The sequence below is a fragment of the Ictalurus punctatus genome, chromosome 11 (genome assembly GCF_001660625.3).
Source record: "Ictalurus punctatus breed USDA103 chromosome 11, Coco_2.0, whole genome shotgun sequence".
NCBI lineage: Eukaryota > Metazoa > Chordata > Actinopteri > Siluriformes > Ictaluridae > Ictalurus > Ictalurus punctatus.
The window spans coordinates 16536690-16562430 of NC_030426.2; the positions used below are offsets into that span (position 1 = coordinate 16536690).

Consider the following 25741-nt stretch of genomic DNA (forward strand, 5'->3'; position numbering starts at 1 on the left):
ACAGATTCGAGGTGTAATCGGCAGTGTAAGTGCAGATTTATTTATTTTTTGAGTGGGGTCAAGTTAGGGGTTAATTAAGTGTTCACGGAAGAGGTGGGTCTTTAGCCGTTTTTTGAAGATAGTGACAGATTCTGTGGTCTGGAAATGGACCACATGCCTCGCTGAGTAGGTACTACCAGGCGTCGGTCATTAACTGATCGCAGGTTGCTAGAGGGAACATAAACCAAAACATAAATCAAGGAGGGTGTTGAGGTGGGGGGGGTTCCAGACAAGTCTTGTACGTGAGCATCAAGGCCTTGAATTTGATGCGCGTAGCTACAGGAAGCCAGTGGAGGGAGATGAAGAGGGGTGTGATATGGGTTCTTTTGGGCTGGTTGAAGACGACGTGCTGCTGCATTCTGAATCATCTGAAGGGATTTGATGGAGCTGGCTGGGAGGCCCGAGAGTAGTGCATCGCAGTAAATCCAGTTTTAAGATCACAAGAGCCTGGACTAGTAGCTGTGTGGCCTGAGATAGGGTCTGGTTTTCTTGATGTTATCCAGAATGAACCTGTGAGACTGTGTAACTGTTGAAATGTGGTCTGTAAAGTTCAAGTGGACATTCAAAGTCACCCCAAGGTTTCTGGCATTCCTGGTTGGTTTGCGTGTGGTTGAGCCGAGCTGTACGGTGAGGATGTGGTTGATTGAAGGGCAGGGAGGGATGACGAGAAGCTCTGTTTTTGCCAAGTTGGGTTAGTTAAAACTTGTATTAAGTGATCAGTTCTAAAAACATACCCATAGTTTTATGTAGCAGTGTAAAAATACACTGTAACTCACGAATGACTCAATTTTAGCATTTAAAAAACAAAAACGTATCGCGAGCAGGAGGATTTTACTTTCATGTGGGCGTGAGCAAGCTGTCCAATATGAAGCTCAAATGAGGGGCACATTTATGTTCATGAATGTTTGGTGGTCTTTAGTAACTGGCTGCTCAGGTTTGTGGTGGTTTAAATTAAGCTACCGATTTGTTTATATTTTGGGAAATAGATCCAATTAAATTTGTTAGAAAATATTGTTAAAATATCGTTTAATTTAGGATTTAAAATGGGCCCGTGCACATGTCTGGAGTGAGTTTGAGGATTCACAGGCCTGCCATTTCTACCTCTGGGTTTTTTCCCCCCAGTGTTACAGGGGCATAGTGGTAGGTTTAATATTTAATTGAATATGAGCACAGATATGGATACACATATATGGAACACTAAACAGATAGTGTTACATCCCTATGAGGCACACAACTTTGTAGGTGAGTTATTGTCTATGTACCAGGCAGCTGTGTGTTAAACACCTGCGAGACATATAGTACAGAAATTACTCCACTCACGAATAATATCACCAATATTTGATTTCTATATTTGGTTGATATATCTATCTATATTTGGTTGAAGACATAATATATTTTGGAATGTGAATAGAAATCTGAAACTTTATACAAAAATGTTGCGTTTGCTTGTTTGATTATTTAGGACAAAGTAACAAAATATTATACCCTTTTAAGCCACTAACATTCTAATAATTTAATTTGATGCGGCATTATGCCCAATGTCCACCAGAGTGCGCTATTTATCTTGGTTTGGCTTTGTACAAGTACAACGAGCCTGAAAATAATAAACATCGCGCGTGCACACACACACACACACACACACACACAGGCGGTTTTTTTTCCCAGAAAGTGTTTAGCTGTGCTGGATTCAGCCTAGATTTTTTTTTATATGTGTGTGTGTATATAGTTTAAGCAGAGCTTGATAAATGCATGAGTCACATTTTAAAATAGGTCATTAAATTATGCAGTTATTAACATCAGTACTTGTTGAGATGTAAGATCATCAGCATTTCACTGATTTTCTAAGATGACCTGATGAAATGTTCTGCAGCTCTTTGTGTGTGTGTGTGTGTGTGTGTGTGTGTGTTTGGTTGCAGTCTATACAGGTGGTATGACAAATTTCTTTTTATGGTCAAACAGATGACAAAACTAGAGCTGGGTGATAGAGATTTTGTAAATTTCAGGTTTCATCAGCATTATTATGGATTATTTCATAATCAGCTGTGTTGCAAATATTCAGCCGTGTTAACACAGGCACTTGCTCTCTTCTGATGGACATATACAGTTGATGATCTTTTTTTTTATTATTATTTTTTTATTTTTTTAACTTTTTCTATGTTAACTGATTTTTTTTAAATATATGAAATTGGATGATTCAGGCAGTAGATAAGAGGGTCCATTTTAGCCAACCACACTGCTTCGGCAGAGCTGTATCTTTACTTGATGTCAGTATACCAGAGTCACCTCTACAATGTGTGATGCCACATATATAATGATGAGAACGTATACTTAAAAAATGTTTGCTGAAAACATGTCTCAAAAAACTGTTCTTGTCCGATCCATAAAGCTGTGATTATTTACGTAATTACCTTAGTATTATTAACATTGGTTCTTCCTGAAAGAATGTCATATTACTAAGCTTGTTCAAGAAGTGAGAGTCTATGCAAACGTTATTGTTACCTGTTTTTTCTTTAGGTTACCCATGTTTACTCTCAAGTTTCACTTTGGTGGTCTTATAGTGTGCATTTGACAGTGTCGTTTGACTGACAAATTCTCTCTGTCTGTCCCTGTATCATAGAGAAAGAATCATTTTGGTCCTGATGTACTACAGTAATGCGAGTGCTTAGATGTCATATGGGTGCAGTAGACCTTCTCCTTTGCTGTGTCCTTTACCCACTAAGACTCCTGCAGGAGCCAGAGGAGGCACAGAGCAGGAGAGCATAGCGGAAGTGAACATCCGTCATTGGGAAAGCCTGTTCCCGGGGATCAAGAGAAACTGATCAAACCTGAGTGTCCTGCTTTTTGCCCTGTATGTGCATGTGTGCGCCTGCATTACGCTGTGTGTTTGTGTGCAACGTGTTCCTCTGCAGGCGTCTCTGTGCGAGATGTGGATATAAGGCCAATATTATCTGGCTCCTGCATTCCTGCTATTGCCCAACCCTTATGTAGACTTTTCTGCCCTTCCTGTGTCAATTATCTCATGTCCATATTTGGACTTTTTCCTTTGATAGGATGACTTACATCCGACCTACTTCCTTCCCTCACCCACTCTCAAACATCCCCTTTTCTCTCTCACTTACTAACACACACAGCAGCCCAGACAGGCGTGCCCTGTCAGGATGTGATGTCACATCGCTTTGTTATATTCCTCTTTTTTGTCCTGTGTGATCTCTACTACCAGTTCTGGTGGCCTGTAGGGCAAAAGAGGAAGTGTTTTTTTTTTGGGTTTTGTTATTCTGATATTTCTCTTTGCTTTGCGTTATTTTGTCAGGCTGCAGTCCTGCCTCGCGACGCATCATTAGGATCTTCCTCAGACCTGACTGAGTAGGATTATATAAGCATGACCATACAGGTGTTGTTTACGCTCTGTAACAGGTTTTGCTCCTCTTGTACTTCAGGAAAGAAAGAGAATATTAGGCATGCTTATCACCACACTACTACAATGAAACATTTCTTTCCTGATGGCAGTGGTCTGTTCCTGGATGACCCCGCCCCCATCCACAGGGCATGGAGGTCACTCAGTGGTTTGATTAGTATAACAATGATGGAAATCATACACTATGGCCTTCGCAGGTGCCAGATCTCGACCCAATCGAACAGTTATGGGAGATTTTGCAGTGCCATGTTAGACACCACCATCATCGAAACACTAAATAAGGAAAATCTTTTCACAAGAATGGCATTCATCTCTCCAGTATATCTCCAGAGACTTGGAGAATCTATGCCAAGTTGCATTGAAGCTGTTTTGGCAGCTCGTGTTGGTCCAACAGCTTGTCGAGACACTGTGTGGTGTTTTGGTTATTTCCTTTTAATTTGACCACACACTGTGTACTGTCTGACTAATAGGTGAGAAAGTACCTTAAGTTATTATAACCCTTGTGATAATTGCCTAACCTTTTAACATGTCATGCTACTGTGTTGAAATTGACCTCATGGTCTCTTTCTGACACCCACACACACCTTTGAAACAGCTTCTGCAATTATGAAAGTGACAAAAGCCAGTGTCTTATCGGTCATGGGTATTAGCCGAGTCCCTAATCGTCTTGTATTATCAGTCGTATCTGTTAGGTCATTGTGCACGTGGCACAAAACAAAAACACACAAGTGTGTTTGTTGGTGACATTTATTTGACCTTTACTGATTTGGTATGACATTTCAAAGAAACCTCTGGAGACGATCTTAGTAGTGCATTTTCCCAAGTTCTTCCTGTATGTGAATAGAGTCAGGTGTGTAATAAAGAAGCCTCACAGTTGAGTCTTTTGGCACTCTGTAGATCTGCATGACTAATTAGGATGATAAATAATTTCTCCAGACTGCAGCAGTGCAATAAGAGAGTAAGTCTTTTGGTAAAGACATCAAGTCCCGTAATAAGAGGTGATTCAGCGCTTACAGTTAGCTCTGAGCAAGGCGTAAAGAGGAAATGTAGATTGTGTTTATGAATGTACTCTGTTCTGCATTGTGTGTGAACACTGGAGAGAATCCAGCAGTCCTAGATGTCTGTCTGCAACATATGTTCCTTGTACAACACTTGGCTTGATCTGTTATGCTTTTCACCAAATGTAGGTCAACAGGGCTTTTGTATTTATGCCGTAATGCTATATGTCAGGTACAACATTGTTAATACTGAAAAGAGCTTGTGCATTGCAGGCACTAGTCTTCATTTATGTGTCTCTGTGTGCACATGCTTTTTTGTGGGTCAGTATTGGTGTGTGTGTGTGTGTACGTGCATGCACAGGTGTGTATATGCGTACTGCTGAGTTTCTAAGAATTCTCCTGTGTTTTGAGCAGGTTAAGAGCTGACCTGTTTCCGTCACACGATATGATAATGTCCTAAATAAAATAGTGTAAAAACACTAACACGTGATTCTACTGGTTTACTTCTCAACTTTAAGAGCATTCAAAGTACCATACAAAGTTCAACACTTCAGCTTTTATACACAACACAGAGACATCATTATAGACAAGGTGTTTGATGATTTCTTTGGAGTATGGAGCTGCTCAAAGGAAGTGTTAGCTCACATTCTTCTGTTGAGCCACACATGATTTTATGGAGATGCTAGTGATCCTGATCCTTTCTGCTCTCCGGACATGCCTGATTCGTTCGGATGCCCTACCTCTGGATGGAGCTCTCATCAACTCCAATTACACATGGATGTTCTCACTGTGGTTGCTGGGACTATGGTTGCTGCTATGGCCCCAGGACTGCAATTACAACATGCAGTTTTGCACTCGGGTCTCCTTTGAACAGTGGACTAGTTCAACAAACAGACTTCATATAAAACCATAATGAACTCTCTTTTACTTTCACACTATCCGTTGTTACCCAGATGAGGATGGGTTCCCTTCTGAGTCTGGTTCCTCTCAAGGTTTCTTCCTCATATCATCTTAGGGAGTTTTTCCTTTCCACTGTCGCCACTGGCTTGATAATTAGGGACAAATTCACACACTTAAAATCTGTATCCTGTGTTTATATATTTCTGTAAAGCTGCTTTGAGATAATGTCCATTGTAAAAAAACACTGTACAATAAAATTGAATTGAATTGAACATTCAGTTTGGTACAATTGCGTTAAAATATTTATTTCTCAGACCGCTGTTTCATTGTTGCAATATTAATTTTTACCATTTTTATTCAAAACTCATTTTCAAACAGTGCAGCATGGTCTCTCGGCTGAGCCACCATGCTGCACTGTTTGATAATGAGTCATGCACGAAGTGTGTTGGCACCTGTAAGTCTGTGAAAGCATGTGGACCTGTGTGTGTGTGTGTATAAGTCTGCCTGTTTGTGTGAATGCAGGCGTCTGTGTGTATGCATATCTATGTCTGCGTGCATGTGTAGGGTTAGTGTTCTTATCTGCCAGCATTTCATACCGTACTCATAACGAATGCTTTGTGTTTATATTGTCTCGTGAGCACTACACTTCTCTGTGATAGTCTGGGGAAGTTACAGAGAAGTTTCTGACATATTTCCTCCTGCATTTTTCTGTTTTGTACATCCACCTTTCCTATAAGGTGTGCATGTCTGCATAGGAATGTGGCCCGCTTTACCCAGAACCAGACCTTTAAGTTTGCTTTAAGTCACTGTGGAAGAATGATGTGGCCCCAGTGATGTGGCTTCACTTGAAAAATATTTCCTCTCCACTTTCGTGACATGCCTGACATTCCTCTTGTTGGTGTGTGTTGTAAAGCTGTGCCCCACCGTGGACAGACTTAAAGGAAATATTTGCCAAACCCCAAATTAGTGAGCTTTAATTGCATGGCAGTGCCATTCTGTCCTTGACTTATTGAGAAGTAATTGTATGAACCCTCCCAATCCATCAGAGTTTGGGTTGGACTGTTACAAAATGAGTACTCCCATCTCATACAGCAGAGCTCTCCTGTAGTCTCTAAGGAGCATAATATGGATGAGTCTTGCATAGGGGAATGGACCGTTAAAAAGCTGCTATTCCTGTACTGTACCCCCTGCACCAACCATAAAAACCCTGCTGAGACAAATGACCCAGACACAAGCTAGCACAGTGTAGGTGCCTCCATGTGTACATGTGCTGGTTGTTGATTCAGGAAATGCTCATTGTTTCAATTCATCAATTGTAATGTTTGTGGCCAGCAAGAGGAAATACAAGTTAAGCATGCTTTTGCTGGGATAAAAGCAATCAAGATGTGATCGAAATATAGATTTTCAGCTTTAATTCACAGGTTAAAAAGTAATTGTAATTATAAATATAACGATTATTTTTGTAATACTTGGATGCAAATCCTGTGCATTAATTTTCACAGCTCAGTGATTATGGGTCTGAGCTCATAAATGTAGGACTGCCAGAGAACCTCTATTGGGACCTCAAACAAGGCTCTTAACCGTCAGCTGCTTGGAGTGTATTCATTCTCATTTGCCAGTTGCTTTGGATAAAAATGCCTGACAGGTGAAAATAATGGATTGCTGTTAATATCATATATATATATATATATATATATATATATATATATATATATATATATATATATATATATATATATATTTATATATATATACATACATAACTTCTCAAAGTGGTGTGGTGAAGCAGATCTAAATTATTTCCAAATTATACATTTGTATTGTTCTCGAACAATTCACTGTTCAGAAAATGTCTTCATTTCATATGAATTGTGTAAATCTATTAATAGAGAATATCTGGAATATATACAATACATACAAGGTGCACACTGCTATATCACGATACAAAGCATTCATTCTGTAAAGTGGCACAGTGCCACTTTTTATTTTACAATACCGATACTGAAGCCTTTCTGTCACTGGATAGTAAGTCACTACTGATCTGTATCTGTGGAACTGATCAGAAGGTCATGGGTTCAAACACCAGCACTGCCAAGCTGACACTATTAGGCCCTTGAGCAAGGCCAAATTATATATGCTCTAGGGGCGCTGTACCATAGCTGACCCTACGCTCTGACCCCAACTTCCTAACAAGCTGGGGTATGCACAAAACAGAATTTCACTGTGCTGTAATGTATATGTGACAAATAAAGGCTTCTTCTTCTTCTACACAATCTGCTAAAACACTCTACAGCCATGTAAAATAAAACACACTCATCAACCTGACTTACACAAAGCTGCTGATATATTTAATCAAATAACCGTTTTCTTACAAACAGCTAAAATATCATAAGTATCACAGTGCAAATGTGTGCAAATTTAGTATATTTCATTGTTGTTATGGTAACTTTAGTACCTTCTGCTGGGCTCCATAATAACATTTTTCACATTCATCATGAACCGTTGATGTCAACCATCCCAAATATTACATTTCTTTTGTTTACGTTTATTTCTCAGTAGTACTCAGCAGACATTGATGCTTTTAAAGAACTATAGTGGTCCAATCCATTACCCACTTCTATCTACTGTAACATTTTATTACCTTACATATTCATCACAAAAAGCACCCAAGACAGATTAAACATTGTCCTGCAGATTACTTTTATCGCCATGGGATGACGTTAGTGTAGCGCCTTAGTGTAGATTTTATGTCTGTTTATATCATCTTGCACTACAAGCAGTTCTGTGATATGTTCAGGCTAGATTTGTTACAGAATCAGATTGGATTTGATCTTTTTTACTCCACTAGTTGATCCAACATCTGATTGTCTGCTGATATCAGCATGGTAACGATACTGGATATGGAGTCGGTGTCATCCCCCCAATGAAAATGTTCTTTGCGGCATTACTCAGCCATGATTGTTGACATTTGCTGCTGTATCTAATTTGCACTTTGGCTGATGGTGGCTTTGTGCGTTAGGCTTTTCCACTAGAAACTAGAACAGCAGGTTTTTGCCTCAATCCCTAGCTTTGCAGACAGGAGCCTGAAATCCCACCGGAGGGCGCTAGCTCAAAATAACCTTTCTGTGACCTCAGCCAATGTGCCCTCTCTGGCAAGGCACCTAAGCCCAGATGCTCCATTCAACACAACAGCTCAGGGAAAGATGTGCTTTACTGTCTTGGTTTTTGATAGACATGGGGACCACACAATTCATGTGCATTCTTAAATCCTCATATAAGGATTATTACTTACAGTTCAAATGTATGGTAAAGTTTTGGGATTTGTTTTAGATGTCAGGAGCGACTGAGTAAACAGCAAGAAAATACACATGATGACATCAAGTAGACTACATGGCCAAAAGTATGTGGACATCTGACCATCGCACCCATATTTGCGCCTTCCCGAAACTGTTGCCACAACTTGGAAGCACACAATTGGGTAGAATGTCTTTAAGGTGTTTTCAAGCATTAAGATTTATCTTCACTGGAAGTAAGGGCCCAATCCTGTTTCAGCACAGATTATTTTTGAATAAATAAAAAAAATATTACCTAATAAAAAAGGCGAAAGGCAAAGATATGTGCATTATATAGATATGAGTGTGATAGTGACTATGTACGAGACTAGGTCTGAGAACCCTAGTCAAATATTCCTTCTACTATTTCTATAATTATCATTTAATAGAATTATCATTTAATAATCTTGAGTTTAAGCCCTAAAAAGACATTAGAGATTAGTGATAGAACCCAAATAAAATATACTTCACATAGAGTAGAGCAGCTAACAGTGTAACAAAATAATTGTTCCTTCCTCCAAGCAACTCATTTTCTATTATTTAACAATAATAATAATAATAATAATAATAATAACAGTTTATAGTTGTCTCTGTCATCAGGAAAAACATTTAGGATATACACACCTCTATTGCCTCTCTTGCTGCATGCCAGCCACTCCATGTCTCAAGCAAAACGAATGCGCTCTTTGTTGGTTTGTTTGTCGTCAAATTATTAATGCTTGATCTACAAAGACTGAAAATAATTTGCTTCAAAAACATTTAATTCTCAGTAGCTCTCGGCCTTCATGTCACAAATTATCTATGTGCTGTAATTTTAGCTGATGCATAGTCAGGGTAAGGTCCCCCCCTTCCCAGCATCCAACATCTGAGACAGCCTGGTGTGTGTGTGTGTGTGTGTGTGTGTGTGTGTGTGTGTGTGTGTGTGTGTGTGTGAGAGAGAGAGAGAGAGAGAGACATTGTTTTGTTCATGGTCCTACAAACTTCTCAGAGTGGAATGAACAACTACATGTTTATGTAAGTTAGACATGCATAGCCAGATTAGTGTGAGCATGGTATTGTATATGAGAAGGCCTTTAGGCCATAATCTGTCTGTTTCTTGCACACACATGCTATTATACCCTGACACACATTAAACATCTTATACACACAGTATTAAACCTAAATAACACTATGATTGTTAGGTTTTATGGTGTGTAAGAGAGTCTGACAGTGTGTGTTAGAGTTTGATTGTATGTGCGAGAGGATGGTATGTGTAAAAGGCTTGGCGTGTGTAGGAGGTTTAATAATGTGTAGGACTATTTTAATGTGTGTGTGAAATTATGAGCATGCCTGTGTGCATGTTTGTATTTGTGTCTGTGTGCATGAGAAATTTGAATTATGGCCTAAAAGGCCTCTGATAATTGTACACAGATTTACACATACGCATGTCTTCATTTCTGTTAGAGCGTACATAACATCCAGTACTGTCTTAGTGTAGTATAACATCACTACAGACCACTTTGTTGCAGAGAAGCACTCGTTTTATTTGGTCTTTGGTCTTACATCGGCTTTCTCTGTGTGTAGTTGTCATGACTATATTATTCGGTATTATAGGCTAAATCTGCATACGTACTTTATTCATATATGTTTGCATTTTTCCCACTCAGTGTGCATCGTGCTGTGTCCGTGCCATGTGAGAACGTGATTGTCAGCAGGTACTCTATCCATCATAAATTGCGGCTCTGTTGGTGTGGCATTTCCGCCGCGTGGCCTCCTATTTTTTATGGCTCCTCCGTGCGCCTGCAGGCTGCGTGATCACCACAGCCGTTACCCGAGAGCTCACGACACTGCACTGGTTCAATAAACACATAAAATCTGTTCATATTTTCATATATGAGTGATAACCCAGTGTTCTGTGCATGTGTGGGTTGTTTATTGGTTTGTTTTCCCCATTCCCTGAACTAGCATTCGTGCTCATTGATCAGGGCTTTGGAGATGATCAGTGCTGTGAAAACAACAGGAAACGTTTATCCTTTACTCAGGTTTCCTATGTGACCTTAATACTGAGAGGAGGGATCTTCCTACGCTCTCTCCATCTCTCTGCTGTCTGACTGAAGGCTTTATCAGTTGCTAACTCCCACAGCCCCCCCTGAGAGCCCCCCTACAGAGGCTGCCTACTCCGTGCATTCCAGAAACAGGTCAAGCACACGGCCTCCACATGGCAGCGCAGCACTGCCACACAACACACATCACTACAATAAGCTTTATTTAGACAGCTCTTTTCACACGTTTGACGCACAATGTGAACCTTGACCTTTTGCTTGCATCACATGCATGCAAATAGGCACTTAATCATGCCAGTCAGCCATTTCATTAATAGTCAGCTGTGTTACACAGAAAGGAAGATCTGTATCTGTATTGAAAAACCAAAAACAAAGCAGAAATATATACTGCAAGTAGTATCTGATAACCACAGTACTAATGATATGGTTTTATTTATGTGTAACATTTTTAATGTGTCAACAAAATAAATACCAGTTAAATGTGAAGAGGTCTCCTATTACACAGTGTGTAAGAGTGTGCAGAAACAAACCAAACTCTATTTCTGTATCTATTTCTCTTTTAAAGAAAAATGATCTGTGCAATTCCCCTTGTGTTTCCTGGGTTTGTTTCAGCCAGATTTTGTCCTGTCACACATCAGCTGCCCCCTGGCTGGCCCCTCTTTTTCAAGGCTGTGACTGCAGATACCTTAGGCCCCACCTGTTCAGGGAAGCGTTTAATTTTCAGTTAGTGTGAAACTCTGATCTGCCATTTCCCAGAAGAGCAGGAGGAACTGAACAGGCCTGATGCTCAGCTCCAGCTTCCCATTACCGATTAAAGATTAACTGAGAACTGCCCCACAGCAACATCTCTCTCTCTCTTTCTTTCTCTTTCTCTTTGCTGTGTGTTGTACTCTTTTTTTACTCTTGCACACGCTCAGTTCCATCTCATGTTTTCATTTTTTCTTGAGAGACACTCTCTCATGCACTCTCACACTTCCACGCTGTTTCTTTCTTGTGCACATTCTGTCTTTCTCTTGAACAGTCAGTGTATTGTAAACTGTCCTTCTCTTGCACATTCACACTGTCTCTTGCATATTTTATTTTGCACACTCTGTCTATCTCTTGCTCTCTCTCTGTCTGTCTTTTTCACTTTTTCTCTCTTTTTTCAGCCAGTCAACAATTTTCAGTCCTGTCCAACAGGAACTTAAAAGGTTCCTGGAACTATGGCTCAATAGCCAAAATTAACCCTAGTTTCTGTAGTGGACATGTTCCTGAATTTTTGCAATAGTTCCTAGATTTGTTCAAAGGTTTCTGCAGTGGAAATTCACTAATACATCTTGGGAAGAACAATAATAGCAAAAACAACAATAGCTTGAAACATCAGTGCCCCTTCAGCTCTCTTTTTTTACTCTTACACTCTCTTTATTCTTCTTTGATTTGTCCTAGGAGGAATTGAACATATAAGTACAGCATTAGCTTTATTTGTTTATATTTATTTATAATATTCGATGAATTAAATGTCATGCATGTGAGAGTGTGTAAGCCCCAAAGAATGTGCAAGATTCAGGTGGCTTCTGATCAGCCCCAAAAGATTTCAGAGAATCCAGATCTACTTCCTCTTTACTTACCACCACCTCCCTTTCTACTGAGGTCAGCTTAGCCACACACACACACACACACACACGCACATGTGCGCGCGCATGCGCTCTTCTGCATGTCATCTTGCTCTCCCTTAGTTCTTTTTTGTCATTGCTCTGCAGGAATCTTGCCAACATGGGTAGAGTTTAGTCATTCATGCAATTGTACTCATCTTTGTTTCACCATAGATGCCCACTGTCTCTCTCTTTCACACACACACACAAACACACACACACACACACACACAATAGAGTACTACAGCATGCCTTTTATGGAAAGATTCGGGAGCTGTGGTGATTTCACACCCCCACCCTCCCTTCTGGAGTGACCAGAATGCTCCCAATGATGGCATGATTAGATCACTCTCATTCCTGCTCTTACTCGCTCTCTCTGTCTCTCTGTTTTAAAACAATAGCCCCCATTTTCACCTGCTTCTGGGACTTTCCCCCTACGTTAGCCTGCGTTCAGTAATGTGACTCATCTTATTGCCCTTTAGTGACAGAAGTTGTTGATGTGCCTCTTATCTCTGTTTGTGTAAAGTTGTGTCTAAACCATCTCTGTTTTTCAGTTCATCCCTTCTGTCTAAAAAGCCCCAGTGGAGTTTGTGTGACTAGGTGCTGTATTGTTAACGTCATTGATCTCTTTGTGAATGCATGGACTCTTCCGGAACGCAAATCTCCCTTTCTGCAAAATGTAGGCCACATGACACATGCATGATTCGTGACCGTGGATCCATGGGCTGTCAGTGCCTTCCTTCCTTCCTTCCAGACTGGATTTTCTCGTTCAAATATTGCTTTGACATGTAGCAATAGACATGGATCCAGTTCTCTCATACTGGGTGAAAGGGGACTGTGTTACGAATACAAGTCAGGCATTTCTCACTAGGGATGCATTAACATCTAAATTTGGCAAGAGCTTTTATCAGACATGACTTGCTAGTAAGGCAAAATCCAATTCAAGCACAGAGCACAAAGAAGCCAACAGTTTACACAATTTCCCCCTTACCCCAGATGTAGTTGATCAGCCAAGACGGTTGTCGTCTGATGTAGTTTTACACTGCAGCTACAAGGCTAAAAGGGTAACAAGGTAGGTTTGTCTAAGTACAAACCTTTTCTGTGAATACCAGCCTCAAAGGCCTTTCAATTCTTCAGTAAAGTTGCAGAGACATGCCAGTGTGGTTTAATATATTAACCAATCTCCAGCTGAATGCTGTACTCTTATGGGGCAGAGGAAGACGCATCATCTGACAACGTGCATTCAGCCAAAGCCCCCTACGACTCACATGCGTCAAAAAGGTCTCATTTAGCAACAAATATCACTGCGAAAGATCGTGCAAAACAATTTTGTGCAATTGCAATTTTGCCAATTCAAGTAGTTTTCCGCAAAAAAAGCTAAAAAAAAAAAAAAAACCTCTTCAAACTGCCTCTCGAATTTTGAAAAACGCTGCAGCAAAATCAAGCATCAAACTCTGAGAAATCCTGTATGGACTGACTGTTCCTGCCTGGTTAACTAACATTAGCCGACTAGCCATGGAAGACTACCCTCGTTTTTAACGGGTGACCGTCTTCGGTGTTGAGCAATTAAGATAGTTTGCTAAGCTCACAGCTAATATAGTTAGTTACAGCCATTAAATTCGGAGTAGTCCGATTCTGCTCAGTTACATCGCATAATTAAACCAGATTCAGAATGACACGAGTTTAGCCAAACTTCGACCAGGCTACATTTCTTCATTTAGGTCTTAGTAATCTAATTTCCAAACAGCCAGCTAAACTTGAATCATTGTGTGGTTGACTTCTGTTCTGCTGATTATCGTGACATCATCAAAACAGCACAAATAATCACGAAGAGCCCTAACCACAAACATATACACCTTGAACAAGCAGAAACACTGTTTTGCAGTATTTAGTCATCAGATACAGTCCTTTTAATAATTATATAGCATTTTCCTCCTGCTCATAAGGGATGCTTGCATCCAGGTCATTTCCAGATCTTATGTGAATTCCATTTGAGATTATTTGAATAGGATCAGCACGATGATGTGATTAAAAGAGCATCAACCAGGACACGTTATGTCGAGACTGGATCACCTGCTTGTGTTCCACGGTCATGCCTGTGGGATGTGTCATCACTTTCATCCTGCATGTTTGTAGCTGTGCATCATCCCCTAGTCTCTACTTCTCTTTTATTTCTGGATCCTTATGAGCATCGAGGTGCTTTTTATGGTGCGAGGATTCCCTAGAATGCCTCTTATCTTTACACTCATTTGCAAGTAAAATGCTGTGTGTCTCAGTCAAGTATGTGTGTGTGTTGTTGTGACATTCATGAGGAGTCTGCAGCATTTGCATGTCTGACTTTAAGAACCACTTAGCTAGAAACTTTATGTGCTGAAATGTGCATTTGCCATGTGCCAGTTTCTAAAAATAATCGGTTTTACCTTTTATCTCTTTTACCTCTTGGACTCGATCAGCTCAAAAGAGCCACAAACATGCTGAGATTGTAAATATCGTGCCGACGCACTGCACATTCATTTGGCCGAGCTGTTTGTCAGTTTCCAGAACCGCTTCAAATAAAGTGGTATTTACAGGAACCTGTAGAAGAACAAATGATAAGCAAGTAGGATAAGTCTTATCAGGATCATTACTGACACGGTTCTTGGAAGCTTGCCTCCTCCATCGACAGTCGTCTGACCCGGATGCTAATTGTGCTTAACATTAGAATATCACAAGATCATATAGTGTGGTGGATAGTAATGAGCACACTGGGATCAGTATCTCTAATATGGTTACACTAATGCAAAACGTCGTGTATCAGGCGATCGATCCAGCCATCTCTGCATCAGTAAAGTCTGGGAAAATGTAGGGAAAATGAAGTTAGCAAATGAAACACGTCAGCCTGTGCAGTGCATTGCATTGAAAGAGCTCTAAAGCACTGTGATTTTATTTATTGGCTCCCTTAAATATATATATTTTTTATACGGTCAATCATTGACCACACATGCACTCTACTGTCTCAGAACATGTGAACATGACACCTTCATGTAGTAGTGTAGTGGGGGGGTGTTACAAAATAATGATCATGCTTCATTCCCTGCGCTTTCTTAAAGCATTATTTTCCTTTCCCTTGTTCATCTAATCATCTAGTGGCCTTTAGTGTAATGGCCGTATGCCGATCTTGTAGACTGTATTGAGAGGAATGCTGAATGAGGATTAGGGGGAAAGGTGACTGCTCCGCTCCCATGTCCTTGCAAGTGCTTGCGTCATGCTTTTTCCTCGGTGCACACCCAGAGCCTGATTACGCACTATCTCTGCCACGCTGCAATGCCAGCGTACTTGTGGTTATGTTGCATTTCACGCATGCATAAGCACACTTCCCTAATGGAAAAATACAGCATTTATTCTTCCATTGCGAGTGTTTGCAGAGAGATTTTCCCATTTGCAAAGAGATACTAAACACAAGAAAGGTTTTCATACTAATGTGGGTGTCTTTTTTTTTTTTTTTTACAGCTCTGAGCACCCGAGAAACTTTATTTAAAGAAGTTGAAGACACCGTGAGGTTTTCAAGGAAAGATTAAAAAAAAAATACACCTTGTCAGAAATAAGTGCTGTGTTTGAGTTTCGGCTGTAGGGTGTGGGGAGAAAGGCACGGTCTAGTGCTACAGTGGGTCTGCCAGATTCCTCTGAAATGAGCTAAGTCTAGTCTGCTTGTCTAGACTTGGACACAGTGGCACGTCCTAAACGCATTCATTCATGCAGTAATAAGAATATCCTAGCCCAGAGATTTGGGGAAAGAGGGGGATATAGCCCCTGTCTCTTCCTCCTTTTCTCGTTTTTTTGTTGAAGGTTCAAAGCTGAGCTGCACATGCTTCCTGTTACTCCCTGTGTAACACAGACACATTGACGACCTCTGCCTTTATTTTTAGAAACTGGAATGCCTCTTAATCGTAACTATCTGTGTGTGTGTGTGTGTGTGTGTGTGTGTGCCCTTTCCTCAAAAAATATTGGCGTATATTTACATTTACATTTATTCATTTAGCAGAGGCTTTTATCCTTAGTGACTTACAAATGAGGAAATACAAGCAAAGCAATATATCAAGCAGAGAACAATGCAATTTGTGCTACTATGCAAGATTTTTATTGAGTTTTAGAGAATCAAAGTGCACAGAGTAGAGGTGTAAGATCCAGTGTAAGTTATTTTTCTTAAATAATGGGTGTGTGTGTGTGTGTGTGTGTGTGTGTGTGTGTGTGTGTGTGTGTGTGTGGAATTAGTTAAGTGTTCATGGAAGAGGAGGGTCTCTAGCCGTTTTTTTTGAAGTGACAGATTCTGTGGTCCGGATTGAGGCTGGAAGATCATTCCACCACTGAGTGACGGTCAGTTTGAAGGTTCTGGAAAGGGACCCCATGCCTCGCTGAGTAGGTACTACCAGGTTGTGATACCTCTGTGAGATAGGGTATATAATCCTTGTTCATTACGAAAGTGCAGTTGAAAGAGAATTGATATTTGCACCGGTCATTTCCTGTCTAGCCCTTACCTTCTGCTACTGTACAACTTTAATGTAAGATGTACCTCTTGGGCTGTAATGATCGTGTAACTTCATGTGGGTAAGTGGGGAGAGCAGTCACACAACCTTAATACTTTTAATAATTTAATATCCTTTTTTCTGTCTTATTCTGGAGATTGATGGACAGTTCATTAAGTGAAAAGTCCGATGTGTCAGTCCCATTTGTACGTTGCAAATAATGGCTCAGTGGTTATGGCACTATGGATGGAAAGGCCAATGAGTTCAAATCCCAGCATCACTAAAATTTCTCTGTTGGGCCCTTGAACAAGACCATTAGTATGCTCTGTTGTATCTACTGTTAATTGTAAGTATCTTTGGGTGAAAATTAGGTAAATATAATAACATATGCCAGGTTTGTGAGCTAGTTACTGAATGCATTATTGCAGATAAAGGAAAATGAACCATTATTCCCTGGGCATAATAAGTGTTTTTACACACTTGACAAATAATAAGCAAATTGTTGGCTAACTTATTTGCTATGATTGAAAATACAGATTCAAACAGAAAAAAAAACCCTCCAATACTTTATACTATTATTTAGGACCTGAGAAAATACTACACACTATAAACATGACGGTTGGTTCTAACTTCAGTTATTGTCATGAACATGGAATCAGACATGCAATATATAGTATTTGCACATTGAGATTATCCATCTCTTTTGGCTACGGCCACAACACACTAGCTCTGTGTCTCAGCTTGGCAACCCTAGTCAAAATGTTCTTGGGTCCTGGTAAATTTATGACCCCTGCTGTTGTAGTCATAAGGAGTTGTTATATGTTGTCATATGCTGTTGTATAAGGAGTGAAATCTATAAAAAAAATTTCCGTCGGATGCCCTTCCTGACACAACCCTCCCCATTTCCAGTCTTGGAACTGGCACTGAGAGTGCCCTGGCTCGTGCAACCCTCCAGTGGCTGGGGTAGGTTCTCTGAGCGGGAATCAAACCCGGACCGAGGCGGTGAGAGCGTCGCATGCTAGCCACTAGTCCACCAGGGGATCAGATGCCATTTTTGGCCACAAGAAATTTACTTTCTACATCGTCTTTTACTTCACAAATCTGTTTTCGCCATGTCAGTGCATATTGTCATGTTTAGCGTGAGACTTTCTAAAAAGTTACAAATGTATGAGGAAGTTCTATGCAAATGTCTTATTTTATGATATTATGGTAAAATTATGCAGTGAAAATTAAGAACAGAATCACATTTAATATGCATACTTGGGTCTATGCTCAACTCTTCTGTTGTACATAAATACATACAGTAAGATATTTATGTACATAAATATCTTACTTTTGAATGTGCTTACTTCTTGGTGTTCTCTTGGCAAGGTTACATGACCAGATTTGCTTGTGCATGCAGGCTGCATTTACACCGCAGGTCTTGATGCCGATTTGTTGACTGTTCCGATTTTTTTGACGACCCGCTTACATCTTCTTTTAAAAGTGACCATAGCCGATATCTGCATTTACACTATACTCTTCAAGAAACAACCTAAGGTAGACGTCACTGGAAGCTTAGGCCTAAAAGAAAGTAAAAACTGCGCAATTTGCGATGGACACCTTCTGCTTTTTCCTGCGTAACTGTAACTGGAAGGTCCAGAACACACACCTTCCTTATTGCAAGACACATTTTCATTTATGGCTTTTGTAAACAAATATAAAGAAACCTTGCAGCAAAGATTCAAGATTAATACAATGCAGGAAGCATAGCATGACTTGTTCATTTCTGCAAGTGATTTATCAAAAAATCACTAAATAATGAAAGTCCTTTAATTATGAGCAAAGATGATTAAAGAAGATCATTTGGGCAGGGCCAGACTGGAAACAAATATCATCACAGGAATGTATTTTAAGTGGTCACCTACATTTGTCGTAAATGACATTGCTGAGTAATGTGCATTATACAATAGGTTTAACTTCTAATGTCACTGCACAGTTTCTTCGTTTCATATGACAGTGCCATGGCTTCCTCCTCCATCATTCACCTGTTTTATGTATGCTCTCATGTAAACATTAATCAAATAAGCAATATGCTAAAGGTGAAACAAATCTGTTCAGCTCATTTTAATATACATTTAATATATAGTATTTCAATAATGTATCTCATAGATCATCGACTTAATTCTTTGGTAAGCAATGCAAAATTAGACTTTGTCAAGTAGCACGGGTCCTTTCGTTTCAGAAGTCAAGAATCATCAGCATTGCAGTAAACAGAAAAATTCAGAAGTAAGTATAACCTGGCTAGCTACAGTAATATTGAGCTTGGTTGTTAACTGTAGTATCAAAGGGCCATCACACTAGGACCAATTTCTCTAGCTAGTCATCTCCTTCCATCCATTTACCTTTAAGTAGCTTAGTGAATGTTCTGAGAGACAAAGAAGTATGTAGGATTATAGTACAACACAAACATCTAAAATGAAGGATTCTGATATGAAAGAATGCTTATGATTCTTTAGCCTTATTTAGCTAGGCTAAGTCATTGTGTAGCTGCATTCTCAACACTGCTTACCACATCATCACAATCACTAACAGCAGATTTGGAATGGAAAAGTTTGTTTATTTTTGAACACTTTGTTCATCCGTCATTTTTTTTCTTGTGCATACTCTTCCTCCTTGTCCACACGTGTGCACAAACACATGAACCTGATAATCAAAACTCAGCAGACTGAACCAATAACATGTACAGTGTCTGCTAAACTGTGTGTGTGTGTGTGTGTGTGTGTGTGTGTGTGTGTGTGTGTGTGTGTGTGTGTGTGTGTGTGTTTTCTAAAAAGCATGTGTGTGTGAGAGAGAGAGAGAAAGAGAAAAGAAAAATGCCAACCCACACAGAGGAAAATTGAGAGGCCTACCTGTAAAATTCTCAAACTTCCTGATGGCCCCTACATTCAGGTGACAAATTTCTTCAGAGAACAAATGCATTATCCATACCAGATAATAATCATGGCTGTACCCATATAAAGTAGTAGGTCATATTTAGCTAGCTAGCTGCAGCATTAGGTATGGTCAGTTAGGACAATTGAAACAAACAATACCAATATAGACTAGCAGAACACATCCTATATTCTCAGACTCTTGTGAATGGGGTCCAGCAAGCAAGCTGGAAGTTAATATCATACCCAGTTGTGAGAGAAATGCTGTAAGTATGTAGTATTAAACAAGCTAATTTAATAGCTAAGCTACAGCTTGCAGAGGTAAACTTAGTGTGTTGGAGTGAGTAATAGGAATGTAGATGACCTGTTCTCTACGCTGACAGCAGCACTGATTCATTTCTATTCACTTCACACAGTCCAGAAAATATGAAACATCTTCAGTCGGGCAAGTGTCAGAGACTCCTAGTAACCTTGAGTCTTTTTTTAAATTTAAATATCAACCCTACTTGGAAATTCTGGAAAACATTGGAGCAACAAACAGAGATAGAAATGCCAGCACTGTCTTTCTGTCTCCTGACAGTTTGTCAGTTACTGTGCCCTCCATTAATATTGGCACCCTTGGTAAATATGAGCAAAGGAATTTTTTTTTTAAATCTTTTTAAAAAAAAAAAAAAAACATTCACAAAAATACTCTGCTCTCATGGATATCAAACAATTGCAAACACAACACAGGTTTATCAAAAAAATATATCTTTGTTAAATATGTGTTCTATAATTATTGGCACATCTATGAATTCATATTAGAAAAATATATTTGAACATTGATGTATATAATTTTTTTTAGTACACCTGGGTGACTAGGAACAGGAAATTGTTCAACCATGACTTCCTGTTTCACAGAGGTATAAATATGAGGTAACACACAGGCCAAATTCCCTTAGTCATTCATAACAGTGGGTCATAATATTTACCAAGGGTGCCAATATTAGTGGAGGACACTGTATATAACTCAAATTCATAATTTCAGTTATGCTTTTTAATCCTGCTCACACATTTATTCTTTTTGCTTGTAAGTGATATTTCTTTTCATTTTGTGGGTTCTATTTCCCAAAATGTAAGCAAACTAGTAGCTTAATTTTACTACCAAGCCCCAGTTGCATCCCTACTTGAGTCAGCTGTGCTTCAAAAAATGCATACAAACAATAAAATAATAAGAAGTTACTTGAGTTATGAAATGGAGACACTAGCACTTGTAGTGTCAATACTGTGCAAAAAAGACTTGCTTATAGTGTCAATACTGTGCAATATTTATGCAAGAAAAAAACCCTTAAGGTCATCCACGCCTCAATATGCGCATACAACCTAGTCACTCCTGCACATGCACTTTTCAACAACAGCGTCAGTCAGTAACGCAGTCTCCTCTTGTCAAGTTCATTCTGACAGAGAGGAAATTAGGTTTCTGTCAATGTTTTATCAGCTACTTGTTACAGTATGAGACTACTGTTTGTTTTTGTCCATGATTGGGCCAAACAGTACTATAAGTAGAGATGACACCTGCAGATAAGAATATCAAGACCAAATGTGTCACAATAAAGACATCATCATATACTCCAACGTCCAAGCTCCTTCACCATCCTACTGTGGTTTTGTTCAATACAGTGTCACACCCATGACAACATTTTTCCTGCCATATACACTGCTAACTTCATAGTTACATCACTGCTTGTCTGATGTTGCAGAACCAGCTGAGGAATGAAGCAGATAGGTGTTTAGTGGGAGTAAATACTTTCCATTTTGATGGCAGTGAAGTGCTTTTTCACAACCAGTGAGAACATTCTGTTGGGATAAACCAGCAGGATAAACCAGCTGTAGGAATGCCTCTGTGTGCAGATACTTTCGGTGCCTGTAGGTCATGTGGTTTACGAGAAGCACCATGCACTTGTTGGGAGGCTCTTACATTTACATTGTTTAGCTCAACGGATTCAGCTTGGCACAACCCCATTGGGCGTTTTTTTTAGTGCCATTGACATGCATGTTGATGAGGATTAGAGTAGACATTAGTAATGCACATAACTGAATATTTGTAGCCAAGGTCAAAGGAAACATTCAGGAAACATGCAGAACATCATGTAGTGAATCCCAAGTGCTAGCATTTTAAGTTCCATTTTTGTTCCATTGCATAAAGAGTAGCAGTCAGTAACGCAATGTCTCCTCTTCGCCAGTTCTCTCTGGCAGTGAGGAAATTAGATTTATATAAGTTCTTATGAGCTACTTGTTACCATGTGAGACTATTAGTTGTTTTTGTCTACTATTTGGTCAAAATTGTACAGATGGTGCCTGTGGAAAAGCATATCAAGACCAAACGTGTCACAACAATGATATTATCATATACTTGTCTAAGCTCCTCCTAAGTCCAATTTTTGTTCTATTGCATAAAGAGTATCAAATTAGCTTTAAGCTAAATCTTTTGTGATGTGAAATATTGGTGTTTGTCCACCAAGGTATGAAACTGGTTAAAGTTTTGGTCATTTGTCAATTCCCACACATTAGCAAGCTCTTCCCTATCACATAACAGCCACTAACTGCCAAGCATTTTAATGAAAACTCTTTGTTATACCACATGCTGTTTTCCTGCTGTTGTGCATGATTTGGCTATAGCATAGCTATTATTTCTAAGTGCTAAAGATTGCCACTTTGATAATGTATAGATAATGTGTGTGTGTGTGTGTGTGTGTGTGTGTGTGTATATATATATATATATATATATATATATATATATATATATAGAGAGAGAGAGAGAGAGAGAGAGAGCGATAGATAGATAGGTAGATATGCATAGTGCATTTTGTATGGCTGCTCTCGTTCAACTACTGGTGTTAGCAGCATCATGCTCCATGTGGTCCTATAGGGATGGACAACATGGCAGCCAACAAACACAACTCAAATACAGCACATAGAGGAAATTTCAAATGTTGAAAATGGTTATGCAAATGGGGGCTGTATTACAATAACTTCCAAGATTTAGGATGATAGAAGTGCAGAATTAGTTTAAAGGTTATTAATATGAAATTTGGTAGGCACTTGGTGTGATTGAATGTCGACCTGTGTGCTGTGAAACACTCAGATTTGGTTCTCCACCTGGGAGAAATATTCGTCTCAGCATGCAGCTAAAGTCGGGAGCTTCATCAACCCCTCGGCACACACAGAGCCCCTATCTGCCTTCGTGTTATGATAAAGCACCTCGCAAACAGCTGAACAAAGACTACCTTTGTGCACATTTTGTCCCATACCTGCTCAACACAAAGGCTCCAAGCCGTTCGTTCACAATGAAGACACGCAGTTTTTAACCGCCACTGTGTGACTCAGTGCTTTCATCTTTTTCATCTTTACAAGGACACAGCAATAACTAACAAGACAGGAAAGTGAACAAAGACTTGGCGGCTCTTAGGAAGAGGGTTGATTTAAGAACGGCTCTCTTTGGTCTGTCAGCAGAGGGGATGTCAGTCTGGATTAAAGAGAAGAGCAGAGAGGGTGTTTTTTTTTAGACTGCCTTTAGAGATGATCACGTGTGGAGCTAATGTTATGTGCCCATCGGAAAAATCAGAGCGATTGAAGCCAATCTTTGCAAAATTATCATGTTCCCAACTTTTCCATTAAAGGAGGGGTGGTTGTGTGAATATGGCAATATCATGAGGCTTGGAGATATTTTAACCTTACACAATATGTATTCTGCAATTTATGTCAAAGAAAGCATATTGTGATATGTTTTTGCCTTGTTTGTCATATTTGCCAAGCCCTACCTGTTATACCTGCAGGTAATTTGTCTTATCGAATATATATGGTTTAAGCACTAAACAAGCAGTGTAAGTGAAACTGAAAATCCTGAACTTGGAGGTGTTATTTTGTGCACTACTTAGCCCCAACTTGTTGCAGAAGCACATAATGGCCATCATCAGCTTTGCATGCAAGATCTTTTTTTTTTATCACCCTCCAGCTTCAAAGCAAATAGACTTTGTGCAACAGGTTTGCATGGCTCTCTCTTTCTACCTCAATCTCTCTCTCTTTCTCTCTTTGTGTGTGCCCGACAGGAGGTATTAATAGAAACAGATGGCGTGTTGTCTCATTGATGTCTCATCTGGTCGTTCCTTAGCAGGCCACAGACAGACGGGCTGTTCTGACTCTCATGTTGTTTGGCTTCCTGTCCTGCCATGTTTTTTCCTGAAAGTAGCCCCCCCACCCCCAACCCCAATAATTGCCCTCCAATCATTTGCTGCCACTGCACTGCCCTCTTTATTCTTGGACTCCTCTGCTGCTGTGCAGATGTGCCGTGGCAGCAGGAAAAGCAAGTGCACTTCAAACGTAGAGTTAAACTCTCTGATCTCAATCACCTGCCTAAGAGGGGATGGCGGGGGGGGGGGGGGACATATTATGCACAGACCATTTGGAAGAATGTGCAGATCAGTAGCGATCGCTTTTGTCCATACAAAACCACTCAGCTTCAAAATAACCTGCACGACTGAAAACCTTCATAGACATGTGCACAGAGTTCTGATGTCTGGCTTTTTAACGCCGACCCTGAGGAGATCAAACAGACTTCAGCTGTCATTACACTGCTTACTCATGCTAATCAGTAATACAGGGGGCAGCGAGGACACAGGTTTTGGGGAGGGCTGACGTGGAGGTGGGGTGTTTATTGTTGGGGCAGTAGGGTGTCTCTGCACACAAGCAAGGACCCAGTGCAGGGAGAAAGAAGGGTGCACCACCCTGTGTGTGACCTCTTTGTCTTTTCTCTCCTCCCAGATAGTAACACATGAAGCCATGCATTTATGTCTGCCCTGTCTCCCATGCTGTCTATGCCTCCCACTAATCGGTAGCGTGAGAGAGACGATCAGGCTGTGACTCAGTAAATAAAGCAGCCTCCTGCACCTGATCTGCTGCTTTTCTTTTCATTATTATTTCAAGTGATTATCTAAGCAGCATATGATGTATTCGTATCTTATGAATTAGTAATGACGTTGGCATTCGGCAGTTTTAGATTTGCATGATAATTTGAGGAGTGCTTTCTGTCTGTTTCTGGCTCTTTTGTCCATCAGCTCAGTTAAGGATGACCTTAGAAGCACAACTTTGTTGAATGCATTCTTGTCAAAGCATTACATTGTGACTGTACATATGCAGGAAAATACCTGAATTTGTTCCGAGATATGAAATGTGTCAATATGAAAAGTTTGGCCTCGGTAGATTAATCTGCATTTTGAAAGGGCTGAGACATTATTAAAGGAGCACAGACTCTGCCCAAAAGAAATGCTACCTAAACAGGCAGTGTCCTTCTGAATGGCAAGCATGGGGAGTGACAGTACTTTAAAGTCTTCACAATAGCAACATTGTGTTTGAATATATTGTATCAGCAAGGCTTTTATAGTGCAGGACATTAACCAGGGCAGAGGTTTTCAATGCCAGTTCTGGGAACCCACTGCCTTTTGAGTTCGAAGTTTTCCAGCTTTCCATATACCAACTTCAACTCATGATGGCCTTGATAATTAGTCAGTTGGTGCAGGTTTCCTAGTAGTAGTCTACACAATAGATATGCAAAATATATAGTAAAATAATCATCTACAGCTCAGTGCTTGTTAAATTCTGAAGGGTTGAAGAGGTGGAGCATTATAGTGCAGAAGCTAGTTGTAGTGGGCAGTGGTAGCTCAGTGGTTATGATGTTGGACTACCGATCAGAAGTTCAAATTCCAGCACTTCCAGGCTGCCACTGCTTGGCCCTTGAGCAAGGCCCTTAACCCTCAAATGCTCAGTTGTATAAATTAGATAAATGTAAGTCACTCTGGATAAGGGCGCCTGCCAAATATAAATGTAAGTGTAAATATAGTGTTGAATTGTAGAGACTACAATGCATGTACCAATATAATTCTTTTTACATTATTATAACAATAATTTAATAACCTTTCCTCACAGATTATGATA

The 25741-nt window shown here is 39.9% G+C and overlaps 1 protein-coding gene across 2 annotated transcripts in view; it reads left to right on the plus strand.

Moving 5' to 3' along the window:
- gng12b (guanine nucleotide binding protein (G protein), gamma 12b) overlaps positions 1-25741 on the plus strand; it is a 63147-nt gene that overhangs the window by 23461 nt on the left and 13945 nt on the right. Inside the window, exon 2 of one of the 2 annotated variants that reach the window (XM_017479913.3) lies at positions 19084-19127. The exons of the other annotated variant lie outside the window; for it this stretch is intronic. The gene's annotated coding sequence lies outside the window, so the exon portion shown is untranslated. The remainder of the gene's footprint in view (positions 1-19083; positions 19128-25741) is intronic. 2 annotated transcript variants of the gene reach the window in all.